The 18146-nt window shown below is 44.7% G+C and overlaps 1 protein-coding gene across 3 annotated transcripts in view; it reads left to right on the top strand.

Annotated features, from left to right (window-relative positions):
- The window catches only part of LOC121543569 (testican-1), a 278401-nt gene that overhangs the window by 11282 nt on the left and 248973 nt on the right, over positions 1-18146 (top strand). The window lies entirely within an intron of this gene.

Below are 18146 nucleotides of genomic sequence, written 5' to 3' on the forward strand. Positions count from 1 at the left end.
ACATTTTCAGCAGGCAAGTTCATCTCCTCAGCAAGCAGTTCTTTAACTGTTGTTTTCTCCTCCAGCTGATTTTCAACAAGAGGCTGTGCTGGTAGCGTATCAGGAACTGGCACCGCAACTGTTTGTTTCACTGGTGGGGGCCTGTTTTCCGACTCTCTCGCTGGTTCAGCATACCTCTCAGGTACTGTAGGAGATGTGGGGACCTGTAGCGGCTCATGATGAAGGTCATATTCATCCCCGCTGTCTTCATCAGAATCTAGAGGCTGTGATCCAGGCTGATGTCTCTTTTTCTTACTTTTGTCATCTTTAGTTATTTCTGGTTGTCTCTCAAAAGGTAAGTAGTCACAGGACATGAGCAGGTTTCTGTGCAGGACCCTGGAGCGTCCCCTACCCTTTTCTGGTCTCAACTCATAAATCGGCAGGTCTGAACCCATTTGTCTCACTACTGTGTGAATTTGATCTTCCCAATAGTTACGGAGTTTGCCTGGTCCTCCCTCTTGGTGTCAGGTTTTTAATCAGAACTCGCTCGCCAGGCTGTAGCACTGAACTCCTAACTTTAGTGTCATAGTACTTCTTACTTCTTTCAGCAGCTTTCTGAGCATTTTCATTTGCAATGGCGTATGCTTCTTCCATTCCTCGTTTCCAGTTCTCCACGTAGTCTCGCTGGTTACTGGAACCTGCCTCTGTGCACAATCCAAAGAACATATCAACTGGAAGCCTGGGTGATCTCCCCAAACAGAAGATAAAATGGTGAATAGCCAGTCACTTCGCAACGGGTGCAGTTATAGGCATAAACCAGTTTGTTTAGAGACTCCTTCCAGTTTGACTTTTGTGTCTCAGTTAGTGTCTTTAGCATTTGCAACAATGTTCTGTTCATTCGTTCCACTTGACCGTTCCCCATCGGGTGGTAGGGTGTTGTTCTGGACCCCGCCATGCCACTGAGTTTCTTTAACTGATGGAACAACTGATTTTCGAATTCTCCCCCTTGGTCATGGTGGATGCGGGAGGGGAACCCAAACTTCAGGGCAAAGTCATTGAAGATGAGATTTGCAGCAGTTTTTCCTGATGTTTAGTCCAATGTTGGTTTTGACATCCTTTGGAACAGTACAGTGTCTCTTTACATGATGAACATTGTTTCAGGTTCTCAAATGACTCTTCTCTGGCACAATTTGCACATTTCTGGGACTTTTTGGTAGCTATGGTTAACACTTGTCCCTCAGCGGTAACCCTTCCCCGTTTAAAGGGGCCTCTTTGGATGGTCTGACTCCCCGGATTTTACATCCAGCTTGAAAATGTTCTCCACTCCCACATCGGAAGCAGTGTGTGCAGCGTGCATCTGTTCTGGCCTGCTGGCAGACAAAACACCTCCTTGGAGCTTGAGCAGAGCGGTTGGTATACAGGTTAGGTGCATATTGATACTGCGCAGGGTCAGGTGCATGGGGCTGACTGTAGTTGCTGTAATACTGCTGCTGGGAAACAGGTGGCTGGGGTTCCCTATCTGGCCTCCTAACTGGAAGTGGGGCATGGGCATAAGGCGATGACTGAAACATAGGCTGCTGTAATGTCTCCTTAATCTGAGCAATCTCTGCACTGAGACCTTTTAGGAAGCTACACCTGTCTTAAGTTCAGCTAACTCTGTTAACAGTTCTGCGGGTATCTTAGCTTTGGCTTCCTTCACAGGACACTTTGCAGATGGCGTATCTTCTAACTGGACTACACTTACAGTTGTAGCAGGCTGTGGGGCATTAAAACGCTTTTTGTTTCGTCTTTCTAACTCATTAGCACAAGCAATGTTAAGCTTCTCTAGCAAAACCTCATCTGATGTTTCGCTATCAAGCAGGAGAGGCTGCATGTCTATCCTGATACTGTCACTCTGGAGACCTGTAAGGACTGTGTGTAAACACATGCGCTGGACTAGGGCAGGGTCATACTTAAGCCCTGATTCTGACTCCTGGGACGCAAATAGTACTTTCTGCCTCAAATCTAAGACGCGCATCAGGAAGCTTTGAGGGGTCTCCTTGCTATGCTGTGCTTCTGAAGCTAGCTGTTTGTAAAGCTCTGTTGCACTCTTCTCTTGGAAGTGGGAACGCAGGATGCATCTAAGTGTGGGAAGAGTTAGCTGGGGTTTACCTTCCAAGTAGCTGCGTAGCTGTGAGCCTGGAGAAATAGCCCTGATTACTGCGTCTACTATTTCTACCTCAGGATAGCCTCTGTTAAGTCCATTCTCAATCTGATGGGCAAGGCTGGAAAAAGTCAGTTTATCTTTCTGGCCCGGTTCACCTATCTGACCAGAAATTTTTTAACTCTTTGCGCCAGTATGAGCCGGGCTGTGCACTGGGTGAGAGCTGCATGCTCCTCTGAAGATGGGCAGGGGGTTGGGGCTGGCGCAGAGAATCACTGGCTTGGTCTGCAGTACTCTGCTCAGTTCCCACCCCTTGTTGTGGGGTTACAGTTCTCAGTCCCTCTATTCTGTGATGTGTTCTGGCTGTTTCAATATCATGGTCAGTTTGCCCTGTCTTGCTATCTATGCCACTGATCATCTCTGTCATTTTGTCTTTAAGTAACAATAATTCCGACATGCCGCCATCTTCTAACTCTGCAACTTCCTCTCTTTCAAGGAACATCATAATGTGAGTCATCAGTGATATGCGGGATTTGTCTTGAACATCTCTTCTCTGTTCGCCTGATATGTCAAGGAAATCACATACGTCTAGTAACTTGTCTTTAGTCAGGGTTTGCAATTCTCCTACTACCTCTTCCTGTAGTTCTTCCAAGGCGGTTGTCATGTTGACAGGACAGGAGGAACCTTTACTGTGCAGGAGTTGACTCTGAATTAGATGGTCCTTACTGTCTCTGATGGTCTCTCAACGGCCTCAGTTGACACGTACTTAACCACCAACTTCCAGCTCCCCTCGAACAGCAACACTTTCCTCACTGCAGCCTGCCTGGGTTGTTATGTAGGGATTTAGCTGGCTCAGAATTCAGCGACCAGGATGTGGAAGCCGGACATCTGAGCAGCAATCTCAGCGGAGCCTCCAAAATGTTACACCCCTGAAAAAGGGGAAGAAATAATCACGAACGTGACGCAGTTATGTTTCCTCACTGACAAATTTAGTGTAATGATTTTACAAAAATACCACATTTTACAGAACAACAGATCTACAGGAACCAGAGTTTTGTAGGGTACAAAGCTTATTCAAATCACAACAGCATAAACTGTAATTCACTAAAACATATACAAATGTTTCAATATAACTGTCAAACACAAAGTAGCTTTAGCTCAGTAACCCATAACTACATTTATCAACCATGTCAACAAAGTATTCGAAACACATTATACAAATAACCCCAAATATTATTATTAACAACGCACATATTCATTCACAATTAGCATAAAATGGCAGCTACTCTCAGTACGAAGCTATATCGCTGCAACCAAGCAGATTACAGTCACACACGCACCTAATAACTCTCTTCAACTTAACTCTAACTTCCTCAAGATGTTACTAACACATACCTTAAACTCTCTTCACAGGTTAGCAAGTTATTACATTCAAATTAACTCGTTTCATATCAATAACGTACCTGAAAAAGGGAAGAAATAATCACGAACGTGACGCAGTTATGTTTCCTCACTGACAAATTTAGTGTAATGAGAAAAAGACCGCGATTCCCCCAGGAAGTTGGGTGGAGACCAGAGCAATCGATCTCAGGCTCATAGATTAAGAGCATTTAGTAGATCACAGATGAACACTTTTACCCTTAAATTAGGCACCACAAAATAAAGTAGTCAATATAACGTTTACACATTCCTCTTACAATGATTTACCCTTTTACACTTGACGGATTTTAACACATTTATGCATTTTATCAATCTCTATGAACTAGTACTGGATGCATGATCTTTTTAACCTTAGATATTTTAAGATCCTTACATACCATGAACTTACCAATACTTTTTAGTGTATAACAGGCTATGAATATGTCCTTTAACCTGTCACACTAACAGGTATTGTGTCAATTTAAAACTTGCACAAGCCAGTTCACAGAATTGTCCATTTAAAGAATTGTATACAATTTATTAATTACTACATTTAGCTAACGTTAGATAGTTAATCCAGAGATTCTTACCTTTGCCTCGATTCGGCAGTCTCATCCAGATATCATCATGGCATTTGTAGTTCTTCATGATAGCCACATTAGCAGCCAATTAACATTTCATTTTTTGGGTGGTAAGTACAGGTGAATATATTGATAAGTCACCTTGTCCTGGAGAGATTTACATGGTTATCGAAACGTCATGCCAGGGTAAGCCTACACAAAACACAGCCCTTATTTTAAGTGTTTCTAAAATCCCCTTTGGAAAATTGAATGGTGGAAAAAACTATTTGAACCATTTCCCTGTAATGTAAATGACCGCTAGGTTTTATGGGTATTATGACTCACACTGTGGTACTTTATTCAATCTGGAGAGAAACATAATGGGGACGTAGTCCCCTTAGCTCAGTTGGTAGAGCATGGCGCTTGCAAAGCAGGGTTGTGGGTTCGTTTCCCACGGGGGGCCAGTATGAAAATGTATGCTCTCACTAACTGTAAGTTGCTCTGGATAAGAGCGTCTGCTAAATGACTAAAATGTAAAAATGGATGTATTCCAAACTCGTTTCTTATGTTTATTTGGATGCTGAGAATGTTGTGGTAATATTAAGTAATACTTAAATATAACATTTTCTAAATGTTCTTGAAATGTTCTGAGGACCTCCAAGACAAGGTAAAATTTATATTGCATGAACATCAATTAAAAATTATGTTAAACCTGAAACAAATATGCTATGAACGTCATAACAACTGACTTATTTCATTCTTACAACATAAAGGGAATGTCCTGTGCAACCTAACTTAAACATTGTATGAATGTCATCACAACTGAGCATATTTTGCATTTTGGGAACATATCTCCTGTCATTTCCCCACAATGTTACCATAACCTAATGAAACCAGGTTTTCCTCTAGGACTTTGCCTGTCCTTAGCTCTATTATGTTTATTTTTATATTTAAAAAACTCCCTAGCCCTTGCCGATGACAAGTACACCCATAACATGATGCAGCCACCACCATGCTTGAAAATATGAATAGTGGTACTCAGTGATGTGTTGTGTTGGATTTGCCCCAAACATAACGCTTTGTATTTAGGACAAAAAAATATATATATCTTTGCCAAATTCATTGCAGTATTACTTTAGAGCCTTATTGCAAACATTGTATGAATGTCATCACAACTGAGCATATTTTGTGTTTTGGGAACCTATCTCTTGTAATGTACCCACACTGTTCCTACAACCTAATTACATGTTATGGGAACCTTTAAAGAACTCAGAAAAGCTGTTTTGTCAACATTCTTGCTACATTAAAGGAATGTTTTTTTGCAACCTGTTACAAACATTATCTGAATGTCAGCACAACTGGACAGTTTTTGCGTTTTGGGAACATATCTCCTGTCATGTCCCCACAATGAAATATTCTGGGAACCTTTAAAGAACAGAAAAATGTGTTCTGGGAATGTTCTTGTTACATCAGGATAATGTTTTTTTCCCCTTAAAAGAAACATTGTAGGATCACCTGCACAACTGGACAGTTTTTGTATTTTGGGAACATATCTGTTGTGATGTTCCCATAATGTTCCCATCAGACTGTTCCCACAACCTAATGAAACATTCTGGGAACCATTAAAGAACAGACAAAATGCATTCTGGTAACATTCTTGCAACATCAGGCGAATGTTTTATAGAAACATACAAACTTTTGGGGACTGTTCTGTGGTGGTTGTTACAGATGTTGTGCACAACATTTTAGTGAATGTTAGAACATTCCAAGGATATTTAATCTAAAACATTTTTGATAAATAAATAGATTTTATCAAAAATATTATCTGAATGTGTTTGGGATGTTATCATCCTAATGTTAGATAAAACCCTAACTAGAACTTAATGGGAATCTTAGCTAATGTTCTGGGAATGTTCCCAGTTTGCTGGGATGATTCGTTTTTCTGAGTGACTTGTTCATTTTAGTTGTTCGTTTGACCCACTGGCCCAATTAATGATATAGTTTTATAGGTGGTCCTGCATGCTCTGGGCAGTACTGACTCAAATTAATGAAATTAGTTGAAAGATTTGTTATTTTAACTGAACGAGTCGAGCAAATCAGTCAGTAAAAAGAACCAAACTTCCCATCACTACTAAATGACACTGTGCCTTCTCAGCCATGTCTACTCCCTCCCATTTTCATTTACATTTTCGTCATTTAGCAGACACTCTTATCCAGAGCGACTTACAAATTGGTGCATTCACCTTATGATAGCCAGTGGGACAACCACTTTACAATATATAATTATATTTTTTTTTGGGGGGGGGGGGGGTAAGGGGAGGGTAGAAGGATTACTTTTATCCTATCCCAGGTATTCCTTAAAGAGGTGGGGTTTCAAGTGTCTCCAGAAGGTGGTGAGTGACTCCGCTGTCCTGGCGTCGTGAGGGAGCTTGTTCCACCATTGGGGTGCCAGAGCAGCGAACAGTTTTGACTGGGCTGAGCGGGAACTGTGCTTCCGCAGAGGTAGGGGGGCCAGCAGGCCAGAGGTGGATGAACGCAATGCCCTCGTTTGGGTGTAGGGACTGATCAGAGCCTGAAGTGTGCGGAGGAGCGGGGTGACGTGAGAGAACTTGGGAAGGTTGAACACCAGACGGGCTGCAGCATTCTGGATGAGTTGTAGGGGTTTAATGGCACAGGCAGGGAGCCCAGCCAACAGCGAGTTGCAGTAATCCAGACGGGAGATGACAAGTGCCTGGATTAGGACCTGTGCCGCTTCCTGTGTAAGGTAGGGTCGTACTCTGCGAATGTTGTAGAGCATGAACCTACAGGATCGGGTCACCGCTTTGATGTTAGCGGAGAATGACAGGGTGTTGTCCAGGGTCACGCCAAGGTTCTTTGCACTCTGGGAGGAGGACACAACGGTGTTGTCAACCGTGATGGCGAGATCATGGAGCGGGCAGTCCTTCCCCGGGAGGAAGAGCAGCTCCGTCTTGCCGAGGTTCAGCTTGAGGTGGTGATCCGTCATCCACACTGATATGTCTGCCAGACATGCAGAGATGCGATTCGCCACCTGGTTATCAGAAGGGGGAAAGGAGAAGATGAACTCCCCACTCCTCCCTCTTCCCTCTCTCCCCCACCCTGACCCTCCTGCCATGTCTCCCTCTCTGTCTCTGAGCCGACTTGTTCCCTGTTCAATAATGTATGTGTTTTTTGTGTGTGAGAGCGAAAGCGTTTGTGTATGCGGTAGTGGAATGTATGCCAGTATCACCCTGACTACTAGACACTATGGTACGATGCTGCAGTGTTTATCTGTGTGTGTGTACTCTCAGGTCAATTATACTGTGGCTCTCCATGAGATCCGACAGAGGAGCAGGGAAAGTGGCGCAGTGGTGTGTGTATGTGTGAGTGTTGTCAGCTGTGAGATTGCTAGCACAGCACACAGCTGGGACTGGGAGACTGGTTTGAGAGGTGGAGGGTCAAAGTGGTAGAGGGGGTTGAGCTGAGGAGAACTGGAGAGAAGGACGGTTTACGAGGTATTTGGACTGCTGCCAATTATCTGTCCATCTGTCTGTTTGTCTAGCTGTTGTTTACTATAGTTGTCCCTAGAATCCAGATCTCTAACCTCTCCAGCTAGGCCAGCGTTTCCTAAACTTGGTCCTCGGGACCCCAAGGGGTGCACGTTTAGGTTTTTTCCCTAACACTACACAGCTGATTTAAAATGATCAACGCTTCATCATTAGTTGATTATTTGAATCAGCTGTGTAGTGCTAGGGCAACAACCAAAAGGTGCACCCCTTGGGGTCCTGAGGACCGAGTTTGGGAAACCCTGAGCTAGAAAGTTCACTCTGTGGAGTTGTGGTGTCCTCATGGGGAGGAGAAGGATACAGTAATTTATCTGTCTGGCAGAGCAGAGCAGAGGTTTCTCTATAGGACTGACTGAGAGGAGAGGAGGGGAGGAGGAAAGGAACAAGTGGAGAAAGGGACAGTAGGAAAGGAGGAGAGTACAAGAAGGAAATATCATTTGATATAGTATTGGGCCCCAGGTGGGGAGGTCAGGCAGGGTTCTAATTTTCCCAGTGTCCTTCAGGGCTGTGGTCTTCCACAGGCTCACTGCACAGGACAATATTCCCCTGCTAGTCTGATGTACGCTACAGTACCCTACGTCTCTGTCTCTGGGCTGGCTGGGTCAATCTGTCACACCTCACGCCTTCCTGCCTGGTTGGCTTGCTGGCTGTCTATAAATACCCAGCAGGGAAGAACCAAGAAACAGCAGCTACCATCGCGCCGCTGCTGCAGAGCACAGCTCCCTCCACCCAGAGTAGACACACACACACACACACACACACATACAGGGATATGCATGTTCAGAGATACGCATGCACAGACACACAACATATCCCTTTCATACACAGACCAAAATCCCACTATTTTACCATGCCTGTTTTTTTATGCCTGCTTTTTTGTATATATCTAAAAGGGGTAGGGGGTAAAAGAAACATGGTAAATTAAAACCCACCTATGTAATATACCACATCTTCTGTCAGAAATGGATAACTCAGACACACATGCACACGCACGCACACACGCACACACAGATTCACCTTTGAGTTTGTGTTCTGTTGAAGAGTGTGTGTGAAGCAGCCCACCTATCTTGTGTGTGTGTCTCAGCCAGTGCTTGTCATCAGTGCCTCTTTGTGGTAATGGTGACAGAAAGCCTGTCGTCTCCACTCAAGCGCTCCTCTTTGATCCTGAAGTGGTGGAAAAGTTGTTTTCCATCAGGGAAGCCAATTGTTTGTTTCTCCTCGAAGGCTTTTCTCTATTTTCCCTTCTCCCTCCCTATTTACCTGCTCTCTCTCTCTCTCTCTCTCTCTCTCTCTCTCTCTCTCTCTCTCTCTCTCAAGTGCTGACAGAGAGAGAACTCCTCTCCTTTGCCTCTGCATGCAGATGTTTAATGGTGTGTGCTTGCACAACACTGAGTGTGTGCATTCGTGTGTGTATGTGCATTAGTGTTTGTGTGTGTTTTCATCAGGCGGCCTGTTCATTAGCCGCTTGTGGTTGGCTGCTGTTCACGTACCTTGGCAAGACAGCCTGTCTTTCTCAGCCTTCTCAGTGTAGTGTAATTTGTTATTACAAATCGTTTCTTTTTCACCTGACAAGGCTCTCAGGGGCTGTCTGTCAGTCTGATAAGACACTGTCACTACTCTTTGGTGTGTAATATTGTGGTAGTCCATGTATTGTGTCTTGAGGTTAAGGTGACTGTAGCTATTGTGTGGTTATTGTTGTTTGTGCTTACTGTTTAGGTCAATAGGTTAATGTACGGTAGAGATTAACATGGGAAACCAGGATCGCAGGACTATCCCGGGAACACTCTTCACATTTCCTGAAAAAATTAAATGACAAGACCCGGGAAATTACACATTTTTCCCCCAATGTCGACACTAATGCAATTCCACAAAATACACAACATGTATTAGCAAAAAATAAAAGAGCACATTATCCAAACAGGTTGTCGCATGGATGTCTTTAGCCTAGCATATTTACTCCACACAGAGTCGCCATAAATTCAAAGCATATGCATAATTGACACTGCTGGACTGCACAATGGACCTTAATGCAGTTAAAAAACAGTGTTTTCCATTAGCGCCGGCTGTCGGCTTATCAGCCGGTTACAGACTCATTTTCCGGCTACATTTTCCACTTCATATTAAGTAGGCTACTTTTCATTTAAAAGTTTTAATTCGCCAGTCCGTTGAGCCCTCTCCCGCTAGAATCAACGATATGTACAGTATATGTGTGTGTATGTGTGTATGTCTGTGTGGGTGGGTGCATGAGTGAATGCATGTGTGCTCAGGTGCGGCGAATCAGAGCAGGTAGTTAGTCCAGTTCAAGTGTTCAGCAGTCTGATGGCTTGTAGATAGAAACGGTCTCTGAGCCTATTGGTATCAGACCTCATGCTCCGATACTGTCTGCCCAATGGTAAGATAGAGAACAGCTCGTGGCTGGGGTGTATGGGGTCCTTGATGATGCTACATGCCTTCCTCCGTCACTGTTTCGAGTAGATGTCCTGGATGGGTGAGAGCACGGTCCCAGTGATGTACTGGGCCATCTTCACCACCCGCTGGACCGCTGGAGGGCTTTGCGGTCGTGGACGGAGCAATTCCCATATTAGGCCGTGATGCAACCAGTCAAGACGCTCTCGATGGTGCAGCGGTAGTATTTGGAGAGAACTCAAGGTGGCATGCTGAATTTCTTCAGCCGCCTTAGGAAGAAGATACGCTGTTTCACCCTCTTGACAAGAGTGGTGGTGTTGTTGGTCCATGACAAGTCCTCAGTGATGTGAATGCTGAGGAACTTAAAACTTGTGACTCTCTCTACTGCAGTCCCGTTGATGTGGATAGGGGCATGTTCCCTCCTCTGCTTCCTGAAGTCAACAATCAACTCCTTTGTTTTTCTGATGTTGAGGGAGAGGTTGTTGTCATGACACCACAATGCCAGTTCACTTTTCTCCTCCTTATAGGCTGACTCGTCGTTGTTGGTTATCAGGCCTACAACCACGGTGTCGTCAGCAAACTTGATGATGGAGTTGGTGTTATGCAAAGGGAGTACAGCAGAGGACTGAGGACACACCCCTGGGGGGCCCATGTGTTAAGAGTCAGTGTGTTGCCAATCCTTACAGCCTGTGGTCTGCCCATCAGGAAGTCCAAGATCCAGTTGCAGAGCGTGGTGTCCAGACCCAGGGCACTGAGCTTGGTGTCAAGCTTGGAGGGAACGGTAGTGTTGAATGCTGAACTGTAGTCAATCAACAGCATTTTCACATAGGTGTTCCTCTTGTCCATATGTGCTACAGCTGTGTGAATAGCGATGGAAATGGCATCTTCCATGGATCTGTTGGAGCAGTAGGCAAAATGGAGTGGGTCCAGTGTGCCTGGCATGCTGGCCTTGACCAGCCTCTCAAAGCACTTCATGATGACAGAGGTGAGCGCGACAGGGCGATAGTCATTTGGGCATGTCACCTTGTTTTTCTTGGGCACCTTAAAGCAGGTGGGGACTAAAGCCTGGGACAGGTTGAAGATATCTGAGAAGACACCCGCCAGCTGGTCAGCACACACTCTGAGGACACAGCCAGGGATGCCATATGGGCCGGCAGCTTTTTGAGTATTCACTCTTTTGAGAGTTTTCCTCACGTCATCCTCGGAGAGCGAAAGCACCTGGTCGTCCGGAGCAGCAAGAGTCTTCCAGGATGGCTCAGTATTGTCTGCCTCGAAGCGAGCAGAGAATGTGTTAAGCTCGTTTGGGAGGGAGGCTTCGGTGGGCACCGGACAGCTGGATTTGCCTTTGTCGTCTGTGATAGTCTGTAGTCCTTGCCACATGCAATGTGAGTCTGAGTTGTGGAACGTCAATTCAAGTTTGAGTCTGTATTGTCTTAATGGATTTGCGGAGCTTGTACCTGCTGGCCTTGCGCCACTGAATCATCAGGGTTCGTTCTGTAGACATTGAATGCTGCAGTGCGGGCTCTCAGCATTGTACGGATATCTCCATTCGTCCAGGATTTTTGGTTGGGGTATGTCTGGATTGTTATTGTGGGTACACATCATTAACACATTTCTTATTGAAGCCTGTGACTGACAATGTATATTCCTCAATGTTGATGAATGAGTCCTGGGTGGATGAATCTTTGAATATATTCCAATCAGTATTCTCAAAACAATCTTTCAGCATTAAATCTGCCTCCTCTGTCCAGCGCCTCACTATTCTCTGTGTTGGTGGCTCCCTCTTGAGTTGCTGCTTGTAGGTGGTGAATAGGAACAGAGAGACGTGATCTGTGGATCCAAGATGGCGTAGTAGTGCAGTCCTGTTTTTGTCGTGTGTCTGTAAATAGCCTGTAAATACCCTGTTTTTTTTGTATTTTTCGTACATATTTTCCTATCAGACTTTTCATCCTTCTACAAAATATACTTTCTTGCAACCCGCCTCACTCAATGTGGAACGGATTCTATTATTGACTTACCTTTTATCTAGAATCTCCAGTTGAAACTAGCTAGCCAGCTAACTAGCTACTTGCTATTAGCCACAGTTGCTATTTCACCCAGAACATTGGATTTTCTGCCGGAATAATTTAATCACTGGACATTAATCACCGGATCGCAACTAGCTAGCCGCAACCGAATGGATGTTGCTGTTTGGCTAATCACCACTGCCCCCGATGCAAGCACCAGTTAGCCTCGAGCTAGCCTAGAGCCAGGCTCATATCCCGGCTATCTACCTCTAGGTCTACCGGACGGGAGTAGCCAGCTAACTAGCTACTTGCTATCAGCTACCGTTAGCGGTTTTTCACCATTGTCCATGGCCTGCACCACCTACCAGCCAGCTCTAGTCTGGACTATTATTCGGCCAGTCTGCACTGTCTGCACAGCGCATTATCGACCCAGAACATATCAGTTTTTCTGCCGGAATCACTGAATCACTGGACCTTTAACTCCGGATTCATCGCTACCAGCTAGCTGCAACAAAATGGACGTTGAGGTCTGGCTAATCATCCTGAGCTATGCCCATCTCCCATCTCCCGGCTATCTACCTCTCTGTCAACCGGACGGGACCACCTAGTGTTGACACGGAGCCCAGCCGATCCTACACGACTGGTCTGCCGACGAAATCGTCTGATGAGGTAGATTTTACAACAGGCTTCCCGTTACAATGTCGACCACGAAGATTCCATCTGCTAGCCCCGGCCTGCTAGCACACGCTAGCTGTGCCCTCTTGCTCGCTAGTGCTTTAGCAGCCCCCGAACTACCTCCGAACTATCCTATTGCTGTTCACCGGACCTTATAATAACTCAGCTATACAGCTGATGTCTGCTGGACTGTTCCTTTTTACGGTACTGCATCCTGTTTATGTTTAGCCTCAGCCCAAACTGTGTCGTCATTACCAGCTGTTGTCTTAGCTCTCTCAAATTACACCTGTGATTGCTTTATGCCTCTCTCCCTTGTCAATATGGTTAGCTTATTGTTGTTTCGGTTATTTCTAATTGTACTATTTCACTGTAGATCCCCCAGCCCAGCTAAACCTGCCTTAGATAGCTCCTTTGTCCCACCCCCCATACACGCGGAGACCGACTCAATTGGTGCCTCCAGTGATACTATCTCTTTCATTGTTACCCAACGCTTAGGTTTACCTCCACTTTACTCATATCCTTCCATATCCTTGTCTGTACATAATGCCCTGAATCTTTTCTACAACGCCCGGAAATCTGCCCCCTTTATTCTATGTACCCAACGCACTAGAAGACCAGTTCTTAAAGCCTTTAGCCGTATCCTTATTCTAGTCCTCCTCTGTTCCTCTGGTGATGTAGAGGCTAACCCAGGCCCTGCAGCCCTCAGTATCACTCCTACTCCCCAGGCGCTATCATTTGCTGACTTCTGTAATCGCAAAAGTCTTGGTTTCTTGCACGTAAATATCAGAAGTCTACTTCCTAAGTTTGAGTTATTCACTGCGTTAGCACACTCCGCCAACCCTGATGTTCTAGCAGTGTCTGAATCCTGGCTTAGGAAGGCCACCAAAAATTCTGAAATGTCCATCCCCAACTATAACATTTTCTGTCTAGATAGAACTGCCAAAGGGGGTGGAGTTGCAATCTACTGTAGAGATAGCCTGCAGAGCTCTATCATACTATCCAGGTCTGTGCCCAAACAGTTTGAGCTTCTACTTCTAAAAATCCACCTTTCCAGAAATAAGTCTCTCACTGTTGCCGCTTGCTACAGACCCCCCTCAGCCCCCAGCTGTGCCCTGGATACCATATGTGAATTGATTGCCCCCATTTATCCTCAGAGTTCGTACTGCTTGGTGACCTAAATTGGGATATGCTTAACACCCCCGGCCATCCTACAATCCAAACTAGATGCCCTCAATCTCACACAAATTATCAACGAACCTACCAGGTACAACCCTAAATCCGTAAACATGGGTACCCTCATAGATATCATCCTGACTAACTTACCCTCTAAATACACCTCCGCTGTCTTCAACCAGGATCTCAGCGATCACTGCCTTATTGCCTGCGTCCGTAACGGGTCCGCGGTCAAACGACCACCCCTCATCACTGTCAAACACTCCCTAAAACACTTTAGCGAGCAGGCCTTCCTAATTGACCTGGCCCAGGTATCCTGGATGGATATAGATCTCATTCCGTCAGTAGAGGATGCCTGGTTGTTCTTTAAAAGTAATTTCCTCTCAATCTTAAATAAACATGCCCCATTCAAAAAATACAGAACTAAGAACAGATATAGCCCCTGGTTCTCCTCAGACTTGACTGCCCTTGACCAGCACAAAAACATCCTGTGGCGTATTGCATTAGCTTCAAATAGCCCCCGCGATATGCAACTTTTCAGGGAAGTTAGGAGCCAATATACACAAGCAGTCAGGAAAGCAAAGGCTAACTTTTTCAAACAGAAATTTGCATCCTGTAGCACTAACTCCAAAAAGTTTTGGGACACTGTAAAGTCCATGGAGAATAAGAGCACTTCATCCCAGCTGCCCACTGCACTGAGGCTAGGAAACACTATCACCACCGATAAATCTACAATAATCGAGAATTTCAACAAGCATTTTGCTACGGCTGGCCATGCATTCCACCTGGCTACCACTACCCCGGCCACCAACTCTGCACCCTCCGCTGCAACTTGCCCATGCCCCCCCCACTTCTCCTTCACACAAATTCAGACAGCTGATGTTCTGAAAGAGCTGCAAAATCTGGACCCCTACAAATCAGCTGGGCTAGACAATCTGGACCCTTTCTTTCTAAAACTAGCCGCCGAAATTGTCGCAACCCCTATTACTAGCCTGTTCAACCTCTCTTTTGTAACGTCTGAGATCCCCAGAGATTGAAAGCTGCCGCGGTCATCCCCCTCTTCAAAGGGGGGTGACACTCTAGATCCAAACTGTTACAGACCTATATCCATCCTGCCCTGCCTTTCGAAAGTATTTGAAAGCCAAGTTAACAAACAGATCACCAACCATTTCGAATCCCACCGTACATTCTCCGCTATGCAATCCGGTTTCCGAGCTGGTCATGGGTGCACTTCAGCCACGCTCAAGGTCCTAAACGATATTATAACCGCGATCGATAATAGACAGTACTGTGCAGCCGTCTTCATCGACCTGGCCAAGGCTTTCGACTCTGTCAACCACCGCATTCTTATTGGCAGACTAAATAGCCTTGGTTTCTCAAATGACTGCCTCGCCTGGTTCACCAACTACTTCTCAGATAGAGTTCAATGTGTGAAATCGGAGGGCCTGTTGTCTGGACCTATGGCAGTCTCTATGGGGGTGCCACAGGGTTCAATTCTTGGGCCGACTCTTTTCTCCGTGTATATCAATGATGTCGCTCTTGCTGCTGGTGACTCTCAGATCCACCTCTACGCAGACGACACCATTTTGTATACATCTGGCCCTTCATTGGACACTGTGTTAACAAACCTCCAAACGAGCTTCAATGCCATACAACACTCCTTCAGTAGCCTCCAACTGCTCTTAAACACTAGTAAAACTAAATGCATGCTCTTCAATCGAACGCTGCTGGCACCCGCCCACCCGACTAGAATCACCACTCTCGACGGGTCTGACCTAGAGTATGTGGACAACTACAAATACCTAGGTGTCTGGTTAGACTGTAAACTCTCCTTCCAGACTCACATTAAGAATCTCCAATCCAAAGTTAAATCTAGAATTGGCTTCCTATTTCGCAACAAAGCCTCCTTCACTCATGCTGCCAAACATGCCCTCTTAAAAAACTGACTATCCTACCGATCCTTGACTTCGGCGATGTCATTTACAAAATAGCCTCCAACACTCTACTCAGCAAATTGGATGTAGTCTATCACAGTGCCATCCGTTTTGTCTCCAAAGCCCCATACACTACCCACCACTGTGACCTGTACGCTCTTGTTGGCTGGTCCTCACTACATGTTTGTCGTCAAACCCACTGGCTCCAGGCCATCTATAAATCACTGCTAGGCAAATCCCCGCCTTATCTTAGCTCATTGGTCACCATAGCAGCACCCACCCGTAGTCTGCGCTCCAGCAGGTATATCTCACTGGTCATTCCCAAAGCCAACACCTCTTTTGGCCGCCATTCCTTCCAGTTCTCTGCTGCCAATGACTGGAACGAATTGCAAAATCTCTGAAGCTGGAGACTCTTATCTCCCTCACTAACTTTAAGCATCAGTTGTCAGAGCACCTTACCGATCACTGCACATGTACACAGCCCATCTGAAATTAGCCCACCCAACTACCTCATCCCTATATTGTTATTTATTTTGCTCTTTTGCACCCCAGTATCTCTATTTGCACATAATCTATTGCACATCTAGCATTCCAGTGTTAATACTAATTGTAATTATTTTGCACTATAGCCTATTTATTGCCTTACCTCCATAACTTGCTACATTTGCACACACTGTATATATATTTTCTGTTGTATTTTATGACCTTATGTTTTTTTTACCCCATATGTAACTCTGTGTTGTTGTTTTTATCGCACTGCTTTGCTTTATCTTGGCCAGGTCGCAGTTGTAAATGAGAACTTGTTCTCAACTGGCTTACCTGGTTAAATAAAGGTGAAATAAAATAAAAATAAAATAAATCTGATTGGCTGAAGTGGGGGCGGGGGATGGCTTTGTACGCGTCATGGATGTTTGTGTTTACATGGTCAAGCACACTTGATCCTCTTGTGGGGCAGGATACATGTTGGTGATATTTTGGTGAACATTTGTTTTAGACGGGCTTGGTTAAAGTCACCCACGACAATAAAGATGCTTACCTGGCAGAATGATATCATCATTATTTTCATCAATCCAGTGGGTATTTGTTTTGCAAACTCTATCATCACGTGAGCTACAAAAACACAGCTAAACAACAACGTCTTGCTAGGTGCGCATTTGAATTTAAGGGTAACTACACCCAAAAATCTAATTGTCTCAGATTTTTCCCAGACCTCAAACATGGTCTCCTGATGTGGTTTAAGCATTATTGTGGACTTAGAACATCATTTTTAGTTTTTCTATTTAAAAAAGTGTGATTTTGAGAGTGAAAACCTGAAAAAACTGGGAAAGACAGAAACCTGGAAAAACAAAAACTTTAATTTATTTTTGTGGGCTATTTACTGAATTTTTTAAATTTTATTATTATTATTTTTTTTGGGGGGTATATCAGCTTAATATTGCAGATAGATTGTAACTTCCATCAATGTAATTGTCTGCATCACTTCCAATCCCCCATGTTTTTTATATATACAGTGGGGGAAAAAAGTCTTTAGTCAGCAACCAATTGTGCAAGTTCTCCCACTTAAAAAGATGAGAGGCCTGTAATTTTGATCATAGGTACACGTCAACTATGACAGACAAAATGAGAAGAAAAAAAATCCAGAAAATCACATTGTAGGATTTTTTATGAATTTATTTGCAAATTATGGTGGAAAATAAGTATTTGGTCAATAACAAAAGTTTCTCAATACTTTGCCAACAAAGGGTATATAACAATGACACAGGTCAAACGTTTTCTGTAAGTCTTCACAAGGTTTTCACACACTGTTGCTGGTATTTTGGCCCATTCCTCCATGCAGATCTCCTCTAGAGCAGTGATGTTTTGGGGCTGTCGCTGGGCAAAATGGACTTTCAACTCCCTCCAAAGATTTTCTATGGGGTTGAGATCTGGAGACTGGCTAGGCCACTCCAGGACCTTGAAATGCTTCTTACGAAGCCACTCCTTCGTTGCCCGGGCGGTGTGTTTGGGATCATTGTCATGCTGAAAGACCCAGCCACGTTTCATCTTCAATGCCCTTGCTGATGGAAGGAGGTTTTCACTCAAAATCTCACGATACATGGCCCCATTCATTCTTTCCTTTACACGGATCAGTCGTCCTGGTCCCTTTGCACAAAAACAGCCCCAAAGCATGATGTTTCCACCCCCATGCTTCACAGTAGGTATGGTGTTCTTTGGATGCAACTCAGCATTCTTTGTCCTCCAAACACGACGAGTTGAGTTTTTACCAAAAAGTTATATTTTGGTTTCAT

The sequence above is a fragment of the Coregonus clupeaformis genome, chromosome 3 (genome assembly GCF_020615455.1).
Source record: "Coregonus clupeaformis isolate EN_2021a chromosome 3, ASM2061545v1, whole genome shotgun sequence".
Classification (NCBI taxonomy): domain Eukaryota; kingdom Metazoa; phylum Chordata; class Actinopteri; order Salmoniformes; family Salmonidae; genus Coregonus; species Coregonus clupeaformis.